General features: G+C 34.4%; 1 protein-coding gene across 1 annotated transcript in view; it reads right to left on the reverse strand.

The window, feature by feature from the left end:
* brd4 (bromodomain containing 4) overlaps positions 1-20880 on the reverse strand; it is a 131622-nt gene that overhangs the window by 99903 nt on the left and 10839 nt on the right. Inside the window, exon 2 of the mRNA XM_028823356.2 lies at positions 12149-12264. The gene's annotated coding sequence lies outside the window, so the exon portion shown is untranslated. The remainder of the gene's footprint in view (positions 1-12148; positions 12265-20880) is intronic.

A 20880-nucleotide genomic window follows, 5' to 3' on the forward strand; every position in this document is an offset into this window, starting at 1 on the left:
TACCATACAACTCTCTTGTTGACTCCATGCAGTGCCAGTCATCTGACTAACTAAAAAACACATCACACATGCAACTGGGCATGTGAACACTCTTGTGAAGTGAAACAGTGACATGTAACAAAATGATAAATGAATAAGTAATATCTGTGTATTTGTAATTGCATTGTTTTGACAGCATTCATGTTTTAATTCAATAGTGTGAGATGCACTAGAAAATGCATACAGACATAAAATTCACTTGCAGGCGAACTAAATATTTTTTGTGATGTTTTAATGAAAAATGTGAGTTGTGGACACCAACATTTTGTAAATGTTCAGGAAAAACAAGCTTATTCAGTTTGTTTGGGTTGACATAAGCTATGAGAATAAACGTTAGAAAACATGAGTTGCTCTCGGCCACTTTCATTTTGTAAAAGTATCTCTCAGGGGAAAAAAAGTTGGAGACCCCTGGTGTAGACAAACCAAAGAGCCACTTCGTTTGACTCTTACGTTGATGTTTATTACTGCAATTGTTTTTAGCACAGGCAGTCCTCAATGTGTAACTGTGGATGTGTGCAAGGTCTCCCTCCTCAATCCGTGACACCGAACTACATGAGAACCTGACGGAGGTCTGATGAATATTTGTAGAAGTGCTCATTACAAATCAGAATGAACGTAAAACCTCCATTCATTTGTCAAAACTATGAACGACACTATCAAAAGCAATTAATCTTATCTTTCTTTGAAATTTCCCCATGAGATTAATAAATTTATATAATCCAATCTAATCTACTCTTAAAAATGCAGCACAAGTTAAAACTATTGCACCTTACTTGATCAGTACCATCATTTTGCTTTTAAAGCACACAGAAATCTGTTACAGAACTAATTCTATAATGGGGTAAAAGTGGCAATAAATGGAACTTGTATGCCTGTGCACTGCTTTTGAAAAAAAACACACACACTGAAGTTCTCCTGTGCAAACACAACGCATTTCCAGACATGACAATACTTCTGCCATTTTTTAATTTCAGCATGTGCTGATGTGGTGCTATAGCATCACCATTTTAAGCAAAATTTACATGTAGTTTTTGCTCACTTTTATTTCATACATTTCTGAGCCTTCTGAAGTAATTTGTCTACTTGCAGTTACGCACAAGCGCAGTACCAACATACTTGGTAATACCAATACTATAAAAAAAGCTGGTACCATTACATTTTCAGACCTTCAGTACCAAATTAGTACCCAAGTATCTGTACTAGAGATGTCACAAGAACCAACTATCACAAAGGCACTCCCAAAAAGGTATACGAAACCACAATTCACACTATCGAAGTTAAAATATACACAGGACAGGACAAGCCAAAGACATGTAGAAACCAAAAATATAGTACATCCTTCTATTGTTGGCTTAAGGATATATTACTTCAAATTCTGGAACTAAATTCCCATGCTAATTATTAACCCACAGCAGATATTTACTATGAACACTATTTAGATTCTAAAATACAGCCCAATTGATTATTTTTTAATTAGTCTTAAGTTGAAATAACACTCCTACAGGCAATAACTACTAATGTTAATATAATTAATTTTTTATAGCTAAAAAAAAATTTGCTTATATAGATTTCAAGAATATCAGTTGCCACAATAAGAATGGGAAAATTCATTTACCATACATAACATATTAGCACATTATCTAACCTTCGTTCTAGGTGACTGGTATGTTATTTTAAATATTTATTTCAGTGCTTCAATTCTCCATGTGACAGCCAGGGATTTCTGGTCACAGGTTTTGCTGGTTTGGGAAGGAGATTTGAGGGAACAGTAGAACCCCATTAATCTAGACTTTGTTAATTTGGACTGTATTTTCCACCATGGGTAAAAGTTCAACTATCAAGAAAAAAATATAAGGAATGAATTATAAAAATAACTGATCTGAAGTTACAAATGTACCAGTCTCATGGCTGTTTCCTTTACTGAACTGACACGGCAAACTATGTTCCAGGATCAGATCTCAGCTTTGAGATTCTTCTGTAATTCTGCAGAAAACCTATGAAGTCAATTAAAGGTCTCTGTGGGTTTGTTAAATCGAAATGAGTCCTCTCTTTATCCTGCATTGGACACCAATATAGCACTGCACCACTGCAGTCCACCAGCATGAGTGCCAGTGAATTCTCACTCTTTACATCGCTCTTTTAGGTAGGGAGATGAGGTAGCTTGCTGTCTAAAGGAGGACAGCTCGCTTTTGCTGCACTATTTGGAATTTATATGTGACTAAACCAACACAAATCAGTCACTCTGCTGATGTATTCATTTATATTAAAGAAAAACTGCTTGTTAATCTGTATTTTCACAAACCCGGCCCAAGTATAAACCTATCCAATCCAAAATTAACAGGGTTGTACTGTAGTTTATAAAGAATATGATAATCACTGAAAAACATTTATCTAAAAATGTGCACGTACTAAATTTATACACTAACATTTTTTTCTCCGGTAAAAAAAACTGTTTAAAATATAATACAACTCCAATTATAATGATTATCACCGTCACATAAATTACTGAAGTGCAAGACCATGCAGGAGGTTTTCATTTACCAAACTCTTTGGTAACAATACACTTTTCATACAAGGTTTAATATAAAAATCACAATGTCATGATTGTGACATTTCTTGACTTTAGCTGGTTAATAACACTTATAAAGGAGTAATTTTTAACAGAAAAAAATTTAAAATTCTGAACATTACTCACTTGAAGCTTTAATTTTTCAAATGTCTCTCCAAATTTTGATTTCTCCCAACTTTACATCAACCTTTCAAAGTCAAACTTCTCAACAAACTGTATGATTATTTCAGAATTCCTATAAAATCACCTTTGCTCTGTTTCAAGATAATTCACTTAAGTGTCAAGACTTTGCTTTTGCCTGTGTATTAATCAGAATTAGTCAGGGACCTGGAATGACTGCAACTGCAGAAATGAGTCATAACTGGCATTGCATTCACTCTAGTACCACTTAAATATGTTGTATGTGCTTTAGTCAAATTTTAGTTGTTATACAGGGTGTGGCATAAAGATCTCCCACATTTTGAAGGGGTATACAAATGGACAAAGCTATCTTTAAAAAATGTATATATTTCTGAAAAGTACATAAAAAACAGTTTTGTTTTAATGGGTTTTAAAAATCACATCAGACAAATGGTGGCCGTCATTGGCAATACATTGCTGAAGATGTTCCCGGAAGTTCTCCATCACTCTCCGGGTCATCTCAGGTGGAATGGCATTGATTTCCTCTCATCCTTTCCTTCAAATCCTCAAGAGATCAAGGACGATGTTTGAAAACCTTTTCCTTTAGGTATCCCCAAACTAGTGAGAAGTCAAGCAAAATAAAATGACACCTTTTATTGGCTAACTAAAACGATTACAATATGCAAGCTTTCGGGGCAACACAGGCCCATTCTTCTGGCAAGATGTAATAATAATAATAATAACTATTACATCTTGTCTGAACAAGATTATGATAGGTACTGAAAACAGTAGAGCCTAACCTACCGAATAAGACCCACCCGACCTCTCTACCCCCACTGCAGCCTGCACAGTTCTCCCTTGAAATGTGGGCGATCTCTATGCCCCACCCTGTACTAATAAATATCACTTTGATAAAAATAATTTAAAAAAAAAAAATCCAACGAATTAGTCAAATTTAGTGTTTTATCATCACAAATCAAGTCTGACCTTTTTAGTAGACTATCTAATCTTGAGAGTATGATGTACAGTTTAATGCACGTCTTGTGGCATGAATAGGTATCAACTCTTAGCTGGATACATTGGTCAGGAAAAAACGACAGTTGGACATATAACTATAGCCATGGTTAGATCAATCAGGACAAAGGCAAAGCTACTGGTCCTTTATTAAAACAAGGTATGGAGTATTAAAAAAAAAAAAAAAAAAAGTGAATTTCAGTATTCTCTCAACTGACAGTTGATAGGCAACATCATCACACTCTCAAAGCATGCACAAATTGTGCATTTTGATTTCACAACTAAGTCTATAATGATATAAAGGTGTCAATAATGAAAATCTTTTCTGTATTCTAGGAGTGGGGGATTCTCTCACTTATTTAAATAATACCATACTGAATTTTTAAGTGATAGAAAAAGAAAAGAAATTCAAGCCTTTATGTTCAAATACATTCAAAATTTCGCTTAAATATCTAGGGGGGGGGTTACAAAAATGTATGTCACTGTATAAGAAACATGACTCTAGGAAATTATTGTGCTTTATTTATAATTTTATAATAATTTATAATTTTTAATGGTGAGGAATTTGTTTTGTTTTACTGACTTCTATCAGCTTCCATAGTTTAGGTATGTACGTACATGTACAGGGAAGGAACTGAACAGAAAGTTAAGTTGCACTAGAACACCTACTTCTTTAGTTCTCTGTACAGTAGTATTTCATAAGTGGTTGTTATGAATTCCAAAGAAACAGTGTTACAGAGTCTAACTTAAAAACAAATACTTGTTTTATATCAATGTGTGTGTGCATTGTATTTATATACAAAAATAATACACACACACACACTACATCACTCTGAACCAACAAGCAAACAATTATACAAACCTATGTATAATTACACACTCATCCAAACCTTTACTTCTAAATTATTTTTGTACCATTCCTAGAAAACATTTCTATTTACCACTAGACCTAGACAAACAATGCATTTTGTACAGTAGATGTTAATTTGTGTAGCAATTCACCCATATTGTCCTACCTACTGTGGCAACTGCCCCACAGAAATTCTGTGTGATTTTCATTATTTTTCTTTTTGTTGATGCTTTTTTCTTGCATTTCATATCTGGATTAAACAAAGTAAATAAACATTTTCATACCATCTTCTTCCAGTGCTAGGTTACTGGGTTGGGGACAATGTTTTTTTCCTGGCAGTGATGGGCAAAGAGCAGGAAAAAGGCAGCCCTGAGCGCAGAGCTAGTCATACAAACACACCTAATATTTCTTAGCCACTTTTGAATCACATGTGGAAGTCACTGGGTTACATGCACGAGATATTTGTTCTCAATATAATCCAACCCCCATTCTTACCACCAAAGGGATCAACAGAGCTGTGCGAGAGTTTTTATCCAGTTTCCAACCATACTCGCGTCAAAAAGGTCCCAATCGATTTACCACATCCCTGTGATAGTTACTGGTAAATATTTAAAACATCTGGCTTGTCAACTTGGCACTATCAGTTATATAAAATTTATTCTCCCAAGCTTTTTATTTTTATCAATTCATGCAATTAACATTAAAAAACATTAACTGAAAAGTAGCATATAAACACAATTCAAATTGTTAAAAGTTCACATGGCAAACTACATATAATTTCTTAATTAAGATCAAACACTTTTTTTTCTCCACAAGGCATCACGTTAGTGCTTAGAGGTTTGCTGTTGCTCTTTATAACACCATCTGTCCATGACCTTGGACTGGACAAGCATGTGAGAACAGAGATCCATTGAAGGACAAACAACTGTAACCAAAAATCCATTATACTCTAGAGAATGAACGCAAAAACGCTATTCATTTGTACAAATTTTGTGTTTTTGTTATTCAGTTATTCTACCTGCTATCATTTTAAACACTAATTTCAACTGCATGATGCTATAGGTTAAACTATGCATTATTTTTTAACAACACAAGTGATTTCACAATCCTCCACCAAAATTAAAGCACTGCCTTGTAATAATCTCTACTCTTATTACACGGTACAAGGTAGAGTTGCTAATTGTTAACTACTGTTCAACTAAATTCCATTTAGTGTGAAGTGAACACTGTTACTTGTTGTATGATTAATTTAAATTTGTATTATGAATTTTAATTGCCTTGCAATGCCAGATATAGACTTAATTTGAGAAATTAAGACATTTTATTTATTGAGCACTTTTCAAGTGAAATGCACACAATGCTTTCCAACAACAGAACAAAAAAAAATTACAATATTTCAAATAAAATTAGAAATGTTGAGACATATCTTTCTGATTTACTTACACATTTAATATTACACGTTTCTCTTATTAATAGACATAAATAGGCTGTATGTAAAATACATGTCAGGCCATTTTATATTTGGAATTGGAGAGAAGGAAAAAAGCACAACTCCTCCAGCAAAAATGAACACAAACTAAATGCAACTTACTTAGAGCAAAAGGATATCAAGATTAACTGCAAGCTACCCAATACTGCACTGAAATATAAAAACATCACATCTACAGAGCATTATTTAACAACTGCAATGTTTATAAGCAACATACTACAATGGCAATACTTAAAAAGAATAATGAAAAACAAAAGGTTTGAGGAAATCACATGGAAAGTGCTTTCAGTTATTCAATAAGACATGTTACTAACAACAAGGTTGACAGAAAAGTTTATTTTTTAGTAACTAATCGATCATCTTGAACCAGGGTATCACTCTCCATCCAGAAGCACTGTTCAATAACCACAGAAACATTTGACCAAGATAATGGAAAAGATAAAAACCTAGCTAGTCACAACCACTGAATTTACTCTTTTCAAGTGACTTTACATCACAATAACGATACAGATGAACAAATTAGTGGTACTGAAGACAAAAAAAGATCCAACAGCCTTGCTGTGATGCTACCTGCAAACATTGGAACTCACATGGAAAAAAAGCTGCGTAGTTCCGATTTTTCTTTTGCAGTTTTGCACTAACATAAATGGATGCCAGTTTAACACATTAGTGGTTACTCTAGATACATAAAAAAAAGTATCACATAATTCATCAAGTTATTTATATAAACAATACAAGCACAGTGAAAACACAGATCTCAGTGCCGCCTCACTATCCATTACAAGAGTATTTAAAAATTGATACAGGGGGAAAGCAAAGCAATACAAAAGGTATAGCTGAACGATCATACAAGTGAATTAAAATATTGTGGTTAAACATGATAAGCATAGATCTTTCTTTCAGAAGCAATCAAAATAAGTGGTTACTAGGAATTTTGCCATTATTTTGTACAGCATTTACAATATAGTTAGAGACTGACTAAGTGGATGATCCAAATAATATGTTACAAGTTAGCATTTACTACAACTCAGAAGGGGGACTGCAGTGTCAAGTGCAAGGCAGGAACTAACTCCAAGTAGCAGTGGACTAAGAATTATGGAATCCTCAGAAAACATGTCTAGCTTATTATATACAAGTACTCTACATATAAAACTATGTTTGTTACTGCAGTTTTTCCCCCTAATGGCACAGCTCAAAGAATTGTTGACACAAAGATTTTCTGGACGGATCTTATTAATACTACACTGACGCTGCTCACTACAGGAAAATTTCTTCCACGTCAGAATCACTAAAAGATCATCCAAGTTAAAACCAATTCAATGAACAATTAAAACCAGACCATAACACTTGTGTTAAAACAGAGCTTCCAATATTAATTAGAAACATAACAAAGATGTAATGTTATGGTATATGGTATGGCATAACTTTGGGCATTTGGGAAAAAGAGTCTTCTTTAGGTGACCAATTTTCACTTAATAGAAACGCAAAATTATAGTGTAGCTTGCCACACATTTTAGAAGATCAACTAACTAATCAGTTGTAAGCTAATAAATGTACTAAAACTGAAAACTGGCCAGTCCAACCATTGAATCTTCATGCAAAGACTACACTATTATCTTTGTGAAGTCAGATATTAGATCTACAATTGTCAATAAGTAGAAAAGTATAATATATGATCCCAATGTACCACCACTAAAACCTCTTCTGTTTTTGGCCAGTAAATTAATTACCACTGTAGTCAAATATTTTGTATGTTTCTGAATTTAAATAACTTTTAAAGATGCATTTTAAAAATAAATTTCATTTTAGAAATGCGACTTAAATATTAGAACTTAGTACACAACAAACTTGAACGTAAATGCAGTCATCAGATTATTACGAACTTTGCATCAACAAATGTTTTAAACCCAATGTGTTTATATTCATTTTCAAAGTTCCAGAAGGCACAAAAATGCATCTACAACACACATATGAAATGCACAAGAGACCATTATAGGTTGAAGAACAGACAGCCAAAGTAACAAAAATACAGTAGTAAGAATACATCAAATACTTCACTCTGGTGATATCCAATAATGCATTATTACAACAAATCAAATTTTGCTGAAAGGTTTCCAATTAAAAGGAATAACTTAAAATGCTTAAATTTAGTACATTTTGTAATGCAAATTAAAATCTATTAAGAATGTACTGTTGGTCTTGTAGTTAGTTCCAGGATTTATAATTTCTACAGGTGTGCAATAATGCGAATGGATGTGTCAATGTAACGAAATGAAGAGACCATGAATACAAAATTAATACCAAAAAACTGGGTGTTGGGGGTATAAAATATAATCCTAGGAGTCCGTTGCAATATGTCTTAAGCAAATCTGATATCAAAAAAGTGTTTAAGCCGACATAAATTCAAACGCCAAAATAAATTCAATTACAAATGTTCATAACAACATACTCTCAAATCCACATGTATTTTTTTCCAATATTTAGTCAACAATATTAGCACACTTACATTTAAGGTATATCTTTATTTAAAAAATAATTGGAAATATACCAAATTTTCATAATTCAATTATTTTAATATGATGTTTGAAGTTATATAACAAAAACAATTGATTGATCACCCTGTATGTGGCTTTTTTAACAGGAAAAAACTAAAATATGACCTGGATTGCATTAATAGGGCCCTATGGAATCAGTTTTATTTTTTCACAAAATGTTTTTGATTTTCGGTTTTCACCATTTTATTTTTTCTTGATTCAGATTTTTGGGTTTTTATGGTTTTTTTTTTTTTTTTACTGTAAGTAGCAACAGCTACAACAAACAATAATGAAATGGCACTTTACATTCCTTTTAATGAAACAGCACACTAGTACAACTGGCAGGAGCCCAGATCCTCCATGATACTGTATGCTGAGACTGCAGTAGGACAGTCTGATGATTCTTCAAAGGTGAAGGTTAACTTCACTTTCAGGGTCTAGGATATTTGTTACAGCCTGAGCTGATGGGTTCTCATCCAGAAAGAACTTTTTGTAGAGGTGAATATGTTCAGTGAGGTACCCTTCTGATTTGAAGCAGCAATTCCACCTGGGTGTTTCCTGTCTCGGGGGTTCCTGACAGGCTTCTTGAAGAAGGCAGAATTTACTCACATCTCTAGTGATGAAGCTCCACTAAAATATTTATAGTGCTGCCAAGTTTCTCCCGCCAAACTGATGACAAGACACAAACAGATTGAATGTACATTGTTAGGCATAACCCCTTCCTGGTATGCTTTCGGACAGTATGATGCATTGTCTGTAACCACTGCTAAAATGTCATTAAGATTCAGCTGGTTGTTGTGAAGAGACTGAAGTGCTGCCTGTGAAAAGGTAGAGAAGTTGCAGCTCTCCATAAAGATATCAGCCAAAAAGTACTGGTCTTCAGTACCTGTAATTGTAATTTTGTAAATTATTCCTAATGATTCTTAAACCTTACATGTTTATAGACTGAAAATGTGCATCATTACATCTGTAACTTCATCTACTGCATATCTTAAAATAATTAAATACAAAGCAAAAGCAAACTAATCTGCAAGACGATAAATCTGGGAATTAAACAGAAAAAAAGAGACCCGCTTTTAAGGGCTTGTTGCATCTCAGGAGAAGCCTGCTCTTTTGCCCAGATTTGTAGGTGTTGAATTTATAATGAAAGAGTCATATGTGGACCTTGTCTGCCTCGTCACAACAAAGCAAAACATTTATTAAATCTGGAAACATCATCGTTAATTTTTAAAAGTGATCCTGTTAACAGCCAGTGCTGTTCACCAATGACATTTTTCTACGGGAAAGACTGTTAATACCGGTTAAATAGAATTTCATGTACAATTAGAACTGCCTATATAAAAAAAATTACCATGCAGCCAAATGTTTACTCACTTATCACTATGTGGTCTAAGATATTAGGGGTTTCAGTAACTACAACATAAACTTTTATGCCATGAATCTTTTGAAGAACGGCATTCATTTGTTGTTCAAACACATAAGGCAAATGAGTCCGACGAAGACTGCTCTCATTTTATGGCAGCACGCCTCCTTGTTTACAACGCTTAATAAGGAAAATACATATCTTCATTTTTTTTTTCGAACAGTCTGTCTGAATCACATGGCCACAAAGGCCTCCACAAACCGGTGTCTTGCATTTGATGATTTTGTTGTTTCCTCTATTGTTACCTGAAGGGGCTCACTTTTTGATCTTAATTGCTCCTTGTTCTTGAGATGGGTATTAGATTTGATGTGGTCATTGCAAGTATCTTTTTGTGTCCAATCTATGGTATGCTGTCAAAACTTGCAGAAAAGTTGTTGTCCAGATTCGTAAAAGTCGCTGGGATATTGTTGTGCACTCAATTTTGCAGTTAAGTTCGTGTTTCTTAATTTTTTCCACATGGTTAGGGTATCTGATACCACTTGCTTTGACATGTCTGACTCATGCAGCTAGCTAATTTGCGTGCCTTTAACGAGAAAACATAACAGGAAACACACGCACAAACAGAGGCACAACTGAATTTCTACAAAGAATTGTGTTCACTTCAAAAACAAACTAGAAAATAGTATCTGAATGATAGATCTACAGATTATTCAATCATTTAATTTATTGGGAAGTTTTGTAACAGTCACCCCTTCAGTCTCAAAATTCCACACATTTGCGTTTTTAAATCTAAAATCTGTTTTTATGTGTTACTTCTGTGATTCTCTCCATGTTTTCCGCATCGTGGAAATCATAGGGCCCTACATTAACTTTAATTTTATAAGTACTAGCAATGACTGCCTCCAAAAGATTCTTGTATCTATTTCTAAGTTTCTTGCACTTGTCTGTTGATAGTTTCTCCCATTGTGCAATTGCAATGTGTTCTTGATCTTTAACGTTTGCAAGAAACCTTTGACTTATTGCAGATTTCCACTCTTTCCAAACGCATTCAAGATCAGGAGTCACTGCTAGCCAGTTTAAAACAATCACTTTGTTCATTTCTTAATCATTTGTGTTTTTGAATGTGTGTTTTGTGCCATTGTCCTGTTGGAGAAGCCTTGATCTTTGACTAATACCCTGTTCTCAAATGCTGGTCACTCAGAAAACTGCTGGATAATCCTCCTGTTTAACAATTACCTTAGTACATTGAAGGGCTTCAATGCCACAAGCAGCCCCTCAAAATCACAGAACCTCCACCATATGCAACAATGTGGTAATGTGTTATTCCCCTATAAAGTTTCATTTCATGGTCTATGATCATACTGGTGGCTAACATTGTCATATTTTGGTTTCATCTGTCTACAGGACATTTCCTGCAGGATTTTGGTTTCTCCGAGTAGAACTGGACAAAAAAATAAGCATGTCATTTTATGTTTGACTTTAAATGGTGGGGTCATCCTTGGCCTTTGCACACAAAGCACCCCTCGGTTTAATGTGCAGCATATGATAAGGGTTGGAAGTATAACTCCCCACTGGTCCAGGACAGCGTTGGGCTCTGTGTTTTTTTTTTTTTTTAACCAGTTTAAAAACTTATTACTTTTAGTCTTCCAGCCACATTCCAAGAGGTTTGTGACATTTTTTTAAGCAACAAAGTCATCGTTAATTGGTCAGTCATTCATGTTTATTGAGTACTGCCAATTTATCACAGAGTATATTTTCACTGCAAGTAGAATCTAATTCTTAAAAACCACACTGAATTCTTCAATAAAATAAATACATGGGTGTAACAATAATTGTGTCACGGCAATTTTCTGTTTCCACCATTTCCGTTTTTAATTGTTATTGTTTTACCATGTGCATTTCTGTACCACACCAAAGAGTATACACAAGCTAAAACAGTTCCATTGCCCACATTTTTCCATAAGATATTGCACATATTATACCCAAAATGCAAAAAATGTTGACCACAAGTGCACACATGCCTACAATGTTGATCACAACTGTACACACATATTTACACATACATAAATATACATATAATGCACAGAGGAAGCTTTAAGCTATTAACTAGGCAAGAGCAATGGAACATCGCTCAGCAAAAAAGCAACAAAATAATAAACTTAATACATACACAACAAAAGTGAGCCAACATTCTGATCCAATCCTTGAGCAGGACATGTTCAGGTTTGCCTTGTAACAGCCATCAGAAATAATACAAGCTACAGGTGGTTACGCCACGGGGACAATCTAGTGTAGATATTTTAAGAGAAAGAACAGGGAAAAAAAGATTAGTCTAATGAATCATTATAAAAATACAAGTTTTGAAGCTTATATGTAACTGCATAAGGAAGGGCAATTTGGAAAAATATGACTTACTGGGGAAAAAAAAAATCCCATATCTAAATACATGAAAAAATCTTATTACAATATCATTATAATTTTAGGTATTACAGATATAATAATAAGTCCCAAGGATAAACATTAAATTGCAAAGCCTAGTTTCCCAGACAAAACAATTAAAGATGAGGCAAACAAAAAGTAGAGACAAGCAGCCAGCAAGTGTCTCCTCGCCAACCAAAAACACAGAGAGGAAAGTGATACGCTTTTAAAAGAAATGGGAATGTAATATCACTGCAAGATACCAATGCTTTTCTTACAAGCAGCTGGGTGTCTAAACAGCTTATGTCCATAGCCACCATAAATAAGAATTAAAATACTAATTCATTCCATTATTACATTTTCTGAGTCAATTCATTCAAAAACAAAGTTGAAATTAACACAATGCAAGTCACATGAGATCTTATTGGTAAGACTTAAGAGATAGCAACATAACTGCTTTATCATAGTTCACACAAACAAAATGTCTAGAAGTATGGAAAAGTCATGGAGTACAGTGTGGGCAGCTGAATTTAGTGTAAACAACTTAATAAAAAGCTCATTTTTCATCTAAATGAAGCACTCATTTTATTTTGCATGATGAAATATTTCAAACAATTACATAATCAGACAAATAAATGTATGCAAAATATGAAAATAACCAAATTAGGGGCTTACAAAAATGAAATTTGTAGCAAAATGTTTTTGTTGCTTATTTCTTCATGCATGTCTACGTATTTTTCCAGTGTACTCCTTTATAGTAGTGACTCCATACACACAAAATACACATTGAAAATTGTCATTTTCACCCATCACAGTTGAGAGGGTGGGCTCCAACGAATAGGTTTTGCCGATTGGCAAATTAATCGTAGAGTGGATGTAATTCTTCAGTCATAAAGCGAGACATTTACAGCAGACCATTTAAATACAGACTCTTGAGAGAAAGATGAATTAAGAGTTCCTTGAATTATTTCTAAGCAACTTTTTTTGCACTAATATTCATCGTGGAGGGGCATAGTCACAGTACCGAGCGCTGCTTTAATAAATCAGTGCAATGGCCAGTGAATAATTTGAGGTCAGTGACGTGGTGCTAAAACCAATTCTTCATAATTTGTACATTTCATGATTGTAAGCCACCTTAGGGATTTCATTAGGGGCTAAGCGGGGTTAGGAATGATAAATGCAGGTCTGTGAGACAATGGTCTGCAAAAGGTAACCAAACTTGTTATCAGGCACAAGTACCAGAGATCTGGAACTTTAGGGTCAACCTTAAAGGGCCCTAAGGTCACCACTGCCTCCACATCTCTCACCCCTTGGCCTACAGAAGACAGCCGGGTAACCAGAGTATCCCTCCCGGGCTGGATCTAGACAACTGGTAAGTCAATACTGAGGCCTTCAATTGAAAGTGAAGCATGAAAGACAAGTATTTGAAACACATGATTGTCTGTGCATACAAAGAGAAATGATCAAAACGATAGCACAACCAGTAACACTTGGCACTATATTTAATGCATACAAAGCCCACATATAATAATGCTTGATTGAATAAACATACTAAAAACAGTGGTTATTTTATTTCCCCCTAGCTAATGGCTTTGGGTTCATGAGGTCAGAAGATGCAAGGTCACTATCTCTCTTTAAAATAAATTTAGGTGCTATGAGCATATTCTTGTCTCACAAATAAAGTTACAATGCATTTAATGCTGAATTATAATAATCTAATTCATTAGTCCCCGCTGTAATTTTTATTTAGAATACTTTTTATTAGGGGTGCACAATCATGAAAAAACTAATAATTGACAATTACTGCCTTTGAAATTTATATCATAATGAAATTTATCACATAACCTCCATTTGGCAGTAAAAAATTGTCAATAGGAAATTGTTAAATGCTAGATTTGAAAAATTTAAGTTTATAAGAATGTTTCTTTTTTATTTTTACAAGATACAGTACATTATAAAAATTATACTGTATATTACAATAAATAACTACTGATATTTACATATTTATAAAATTTATATTTTTTCTTTTTTCTCCCCAAAATAAATGTTACTTCTGAAAAACAAGCCATCACCACCACTCAACATTCAAATATGAAAAATGTTAAATTGGGATGCTGCTGTATTAAAATATATATATTGCATCTGTATGCAAGATCAAACCAGATAAAATCTTATACAACAGTAATGCAAGCGATTTTATAGTTCTGTTGTACATTTATGTAAACACATTAAATGTAACACTGAACATATAGCAAGTACTACAAGTATTTAGATACACACATGTTGCTACCAGACTCACCCCTTGAGCACTTGTGTGCTTGTTCTTGATGAAAAGTACTGTAATGAAAGGTGCACCTATTTAAAGAAGCAGCTTTGCAAACATCGGCTTTCCAGCACATACTGTATTCCTTATCAATATAATAAACTGTTTCGTTCAGGCATGCTGCCATTGCTGTACTCAACTCTAAGTTAGTAATGGTAGCATAAAGCACCACTTGTTTCAGATTCTTTGAATTTTTGTCTAAAATTTGGAATAAAGAAAAGGCAATGTAACTTCAGAACAACAAATCTAGGAGGTGATGACTTCTCTTACCCAGAGTATTTTTTTAAACTTTCAATGTGCATAATTTTAATCTGAGCCTTGTCTTTTGATACATAAAACATGATGACTACAGTTATCTGAATTTGCTTTCGCTTACCTGCTGTATATGGGAATGCATTAGTGTAAGCAGTTAATGGTTATCTGTGTCACAGACCTAACGTTACCATGACTTGATTTTGCTTGCTTAGGTTTCATGCACCTTTCATACAGAACTATGTGGGTGAATTTTAAATGGTTGTAAACGAGTTTACATGCAGTCGTTTAAGTTTGCACAGTTCACTTCATGAAGAGAATTGCATAAAAAAAAGTGTCAGATGATCTTGGTTGAAATTTAATTATACAATTTTTTTCTAGAATCTGCTGCGAACAGAAAATATATTCATATTTTAAAATACATTGTTTGGGATTAGACTGCTAAAAATGCATTTAGTATGGACAACACAGTCCTAAGATGCGAGTGTTACACTCAGTGACTGTGTCTGTCCTCAAATACAGTATATCACTCATTTGCTGTTCAGAGCAGTTTGTAACTGAAAAAGCTTGAAATCTGAGAGGAGATATACTAAATGCAAAGCAGCAATCATCACTTTCTTCAATTAGGCAGTAGTAACTAATTACAATTAATATACGATTAATTGTGCAGCAATACTTTTTTTTATCTACAGCAACTTACTCAAACTCATATTGCAGATCTTTTATTTCCCAGGAAACTCCTACATTAAATGAAAGACAGCAAAATTCTAAAGCACATCACAAGAATTGTAGGATATACTTAGTATAAAAAAAAACACATTTGGTATAAAGTAGGAAGAGTGGCTGAAAGTTCTATTAACGAGACAAAATTTGTTTGTATTGAATTTCATGACACAAAATACTATCAATGTTAAATCTGGCCTTGTATATTGTATGATATTACCACATGTCTGAAATGAAGCACAAAGGCAAACAAAAACTTATTTTTGTTGAAAGCAGGGGATTTAAAAATGAGATTGAAAAACTAAAACTGAAGTATAATGTGCTAAAATGACCATACTTGACAGAACGATTATTCATCACTTGTATAATGTCGAGAAGGTAAAAAGTTTTCAGCACACAACCCTGACATCACCACAAGTTAAGTGTTTTTAGTGAGTCACATTCGATAAGGATATGGTTAAGCACATTAAATCACAACATTGTTGCATAGATGTACAACCGGAGCCACAGGCATTTTTTCAAATAAAACTCTACTGGGAACACCAAAGCAAAATTTTATCACTGTAAAAGTTCTCATGATATACTAAAACAGTACTGGAAGTGGCAAGCTGTCGTTAGTCCCACACTTAGGAGGGACTGTGACAGCAATACAGCTTTCACTGACACAGATAACGAAGTAAGGTAGATTACAGCCAGGTGAAATTATAAAGCAGTGTATCTTGCATTACTCTTAATAGTGGTTCTGCAATATGGTGAGAGAGAGTAAGTAAGCAGCCAAATTCCTGGTGCTTGCTTTTTTGCTTATACCATACACATGCCTCTGCTACAGCAATACCCTGTGTGCACAAAGGATATTGTTGGAAGCACAGATGTCTCAAGACCCACAGCTAAATGGGTCAGTAACTCATTCAAGGGAAATAAAAGGACAACCGTTGCAAAAGCAAGATTTGATGTTAACACAAAAAGCAAAAAGATACAACTAAATTGGATGGTTTTGCACTGCAGTAACTTTACATTATGTTAATATTTATATTATAGCAATGCAACCATTTTATGTTAATATTTAAGATTTTAATTAAAAAAAAGCTTGCAAAAATATGCTAAAACCTGTGTATTTGTGCACTGAGTTGAATTTATTTTGAAGGATTTTGATTTATGAATGTCAAATAAGTAACGAAACATACAGTGCATTTCTTTAATGAAAATGTCAAATCAAACACATATTGCATCATGAAGCCTGGATCGCAATAGGAATTGTATCATGGGCTAAATGAACTGTATCAGGCCTGCTAACAAAGATTACAAGGTATCCATTCAAAAGTAAAAAGAGCTGATAACTGAAGTGATGTGCAAATACACATCTGTAAAATACCACAGCAATGCAGAGTGTGTCTTGAGTAACACAATGTCAAAATTAGTCTGATGTAAAACAATCACTTTTAAAATCAAATGTCTGCTTTGTCTTGACCAAAACCTTTTTCCCCGAAAAAATGTGAATATATATATTTAAATAGTGATATTTCATTTGACAGCTCTAACATACTCTCAGTGTCTGCAATGTTAGCAAATATGAGACAAAAATGAAATTTAAATGGCTAGGAACACCAGCAACTGCTCTAGGTTTGGATGGAGTGATGCATAAAATAATCTACTTTCATTCAGCTTTGAATAGCTCTTTTAAAATAAGATTCACATGATCAAAAAATGACTTCTGAATGCAGAGGAACATTATTGAACACTAGCATATGGCGGTGTAAGAATAGGAACGGAAAACGGTGAGAAAGAATTCAGAAATCAAAAAGAAATAAATACTTCTTGAAAGACGCAGTGTGCATGTAGAATTTCCGGCCAAGCAGGATTACATGTGAAAGTGATAAATCAGGCTTTCCGAATTTACGTACTATGGCCATGGCATCCCGATAGTTTTGTTGCATGTATCTTGGACTTCCTGGAAATGTGGACGGTAATATGATCATTTTGCCTACCCGTATGTTGTTATTTTCAGCGTTTGCTTCCATTGCGTCTGAAAGTCCTTTGTACTGTTCCACGCACAGATCTTGTTGATGTAGTCTGAGATAGTGGAGACGCGCGGCGTCTGTTTTAACATACGCATCTACGACGTACTGTTGGAATAGTTTGCCGCTGGAGTGCAAAATACTAAATGTATTCCTCATTGCTAATCTGTACGCATAAAATTGGCATTGAGTAAGCCTTATTTGCTTGGCGGTTCTTTTATCGGGAACATGTTATAAATCTTTGTGCCAGCCAATGTCTCCATAAGGGAATAAAAGTGGGTAAACCATAGGATTGCAATTCATATTGAGCGTGGAAATCTGTTTACAGGAGTTGCCTATGGGATAGATGCAAATGTCCCTTTCGGCAGGCTGTTCGTCATCTTCTCTGATGAAAATCGCAACATCGGTGTGACATGTCGGGGCATTGTATCGTCGTAAATCCTGCCTAGGGTTTTCCTTGAAAACCATTCGTACAGATGCTGTTGGATTGTACTGAGCAAATTCATGCATGTGTTTGTATGATTTAGCGAAGGGGTTGATGGTTCTGAGCATGGAATCTAGCTGGAGAAGTAAATTTTCACTGCATACAGAGTTTGCTTTATTTTGTAAGCGTACTTCAGTAGCTTGCGCTGTGTCAAAAACATTCAACTGTCCATATCCTGGTAGAAGTGTTATTGTATAGTGAAGAGATTTGGTGATAAATTTGCCCGTGTATTTTAAAATAGTATGGTCCGTGGCCAGGAGGTTGAGTTATCTGTGCACCCATGGAAGCAAACGCTAGAGAAGAGTTGTATTCTCGAATGTGTTCACGATAATTTTTAGCTTCAGATCTTTGCTGTGTAAGAAGCTGTTGTAAAGACACAGGTAGCTCCCGCAAAGGTGGTAAAGCTACTTTACCATTGTGGCAGCACCTTGAGTACTTGTTGGATGTATTATGCTCAGCAGGCCAGTATAGTGCATGACATGGAAGAGGACGAATAGGAATCGAGAAATGGCGTGTTGGCTGGACCAGTTTTGAAGAGGAGCCGCAGGCAGCGTGGGGAAGGGTTTGTAAGAGGACGAATAGGAATCGAGAAATGCCGTGTTGGCGGGACCGGTTTTGAAGTGGAAGCAGGACGAACCAGAAGAGAAATGTATACAAGAGATAAACTGCCAAGATCAGAGATAATTTTACAATTTTAGTGAACACTACAGGATATCAACATATAGTAGTATAAACCGAGTCTATCACAATTTCAAACATAAATGTAGAAGAAAATTATATTGATTTTTGATGCATGTCAACTGACGGAAACTTAAGATGACTTTTCAACAAGCAACACCAGTTCCAGTTCCCTATGAATGCATCCATTTTTTAGAATTTCCAGTGTCAAAAAGATGGGCAGTTTTAATATATCAATCAATATTTGTACTTTTTTAATAGTTCAATACAATTCAAGTTACGCAAATGCTACATGTCTGACTGCCAGGAAGTACTACTCAAGTTTAACAGCCATGCAGCATGGGGGATGCAACCAGTGGAGGTCTGCTCTGTTGCCATATCAAATTACATGTTAAAAAGGTATGCATGGTGGGGAGGAGAAATTCCTGACTTTGAAGCCAGACTACCCTTTGCAAACTCTCCATTTTTGAGCCTTTTTTTTTTTTTTTTATAAACTATACAGCAGCAAAAGAAATAGTACAAAGCATCCAATCATAACTATTGCTGGGAAGATTCATTACTAAAACTTAAAAGAACTACCAACTAGCATACTTTTAGCTATTATACTATAAGAAGACACTGCAGGCTGGATTAAATACAGTAAATATTATTAAGGGAGTGGGATGGGCAAATATCTGTGACAACCTTCAATGTTATATCAAATAAAGTGTGAATGTCAACAATCCACATTAAATGGTCCTTAGAAAGAGGTTGTAAGGCTTTTCAGACAAGAGTGACACAGGTGCTTTTGCAAATCTTTGAAAATAATGTAAATATTTTTTTTGTTAGTCTACAGACTACTTGAACATTTTATCAGCAATTGCATTTTCTCCTTAACACCATTAAAATAATTAAAAGGAAAAAATACAACATTATAATATGTATAACACATAAAGATATACATATTGCTATTGGTTACGCAGAAGATGTTTATACATTTTCTGAATATATATATGCTGCATGCAAAAAAATTAAGATTAATCTGTGAAAAAACAGTGACTAATGGGGAGATGCCTAAGCTCTCCACATCAAAACTACATTAAAATGAACATTAGGAAAATCTCCTCTTCGTTCCAGGAACTTCTTTCATAGTTACTTTAACTTTAGATAATGCGATCTTCACAGTAATAACATCTTTTTGATGAAGTTAGCAAGCAACTGAACCATCCTTAATGGAGCTAGTTGTTACCTAATACAAAAAGGAGGATCATGCTGTGTAACTATGGATAGATAAATGTCTTAAACTTGTTTTCAGCAACATCAAAATAAAAAAGTTGAGAGGTATACCATAATATTCATCTGACCCACAATTTAAAGCATCTTACTACAAACCACTGAACACTGAGAAGAATGAATATATCTGTTGAAATATAACTGCAGGAACATGTGCATGACTGGATGGTCACTGCTGCAGTAAACACAGTATGTAACTGAATTAAAAGGAAGAATACTGCAGACTGAGGTTGTGCTATGGAAGTCTGAGAAATGATTAAAATATTTAAAAGGAAAACAAAAATGCATGTATTAAAGCATATAATTACTGTAACAGATACAGTAAGTTCAATATCCAGTTGCTTGGTCTTTTTTCTAATAATACATACATGTAAGTGGTCAAATGCAACAGGAATACTCTGCATTTAAATACAATAAACTTAATGCACAGCAGGAATTCTCTCTTTGCACTCCGTACATTTGTTGCTTTCTTGATTTTGTTCCAGTAAGTACTGTAATTTGAAAATATTTCCATTAAGAGCAGGCCACTGGCAGTAGAGATAACCAATGGAATAGAAACCGATTGAAATGAGGCCACAAAGTGAAGAAGAAATGGATTTCCGGATATCTAAAAAACAACATAAGACTCATTGCAGGTTTTTTTTCTTTTTTAAAGTGTTGACTATGGATGGGATTAAACTATAAAGGAATTATATCAGTCTCAAATTCTTAACACAAAAATCAAATATTCAATAACA

The sequence above is a fragment of the Erpetoichthys calabaricus genome, chromosome 17 (genome assembly GCF_900747795.2).
Source record: "Erpetoichthys calabaricus chromosome 17, fErpCal1.3, whole genome shotgun sequence".
NCBI lineage: Eukaryota > Metazoa > Chordata > Cladistia > Polypteriformes > Polypteridae > Erpetoichthys > Erpetoichthys calabaricus.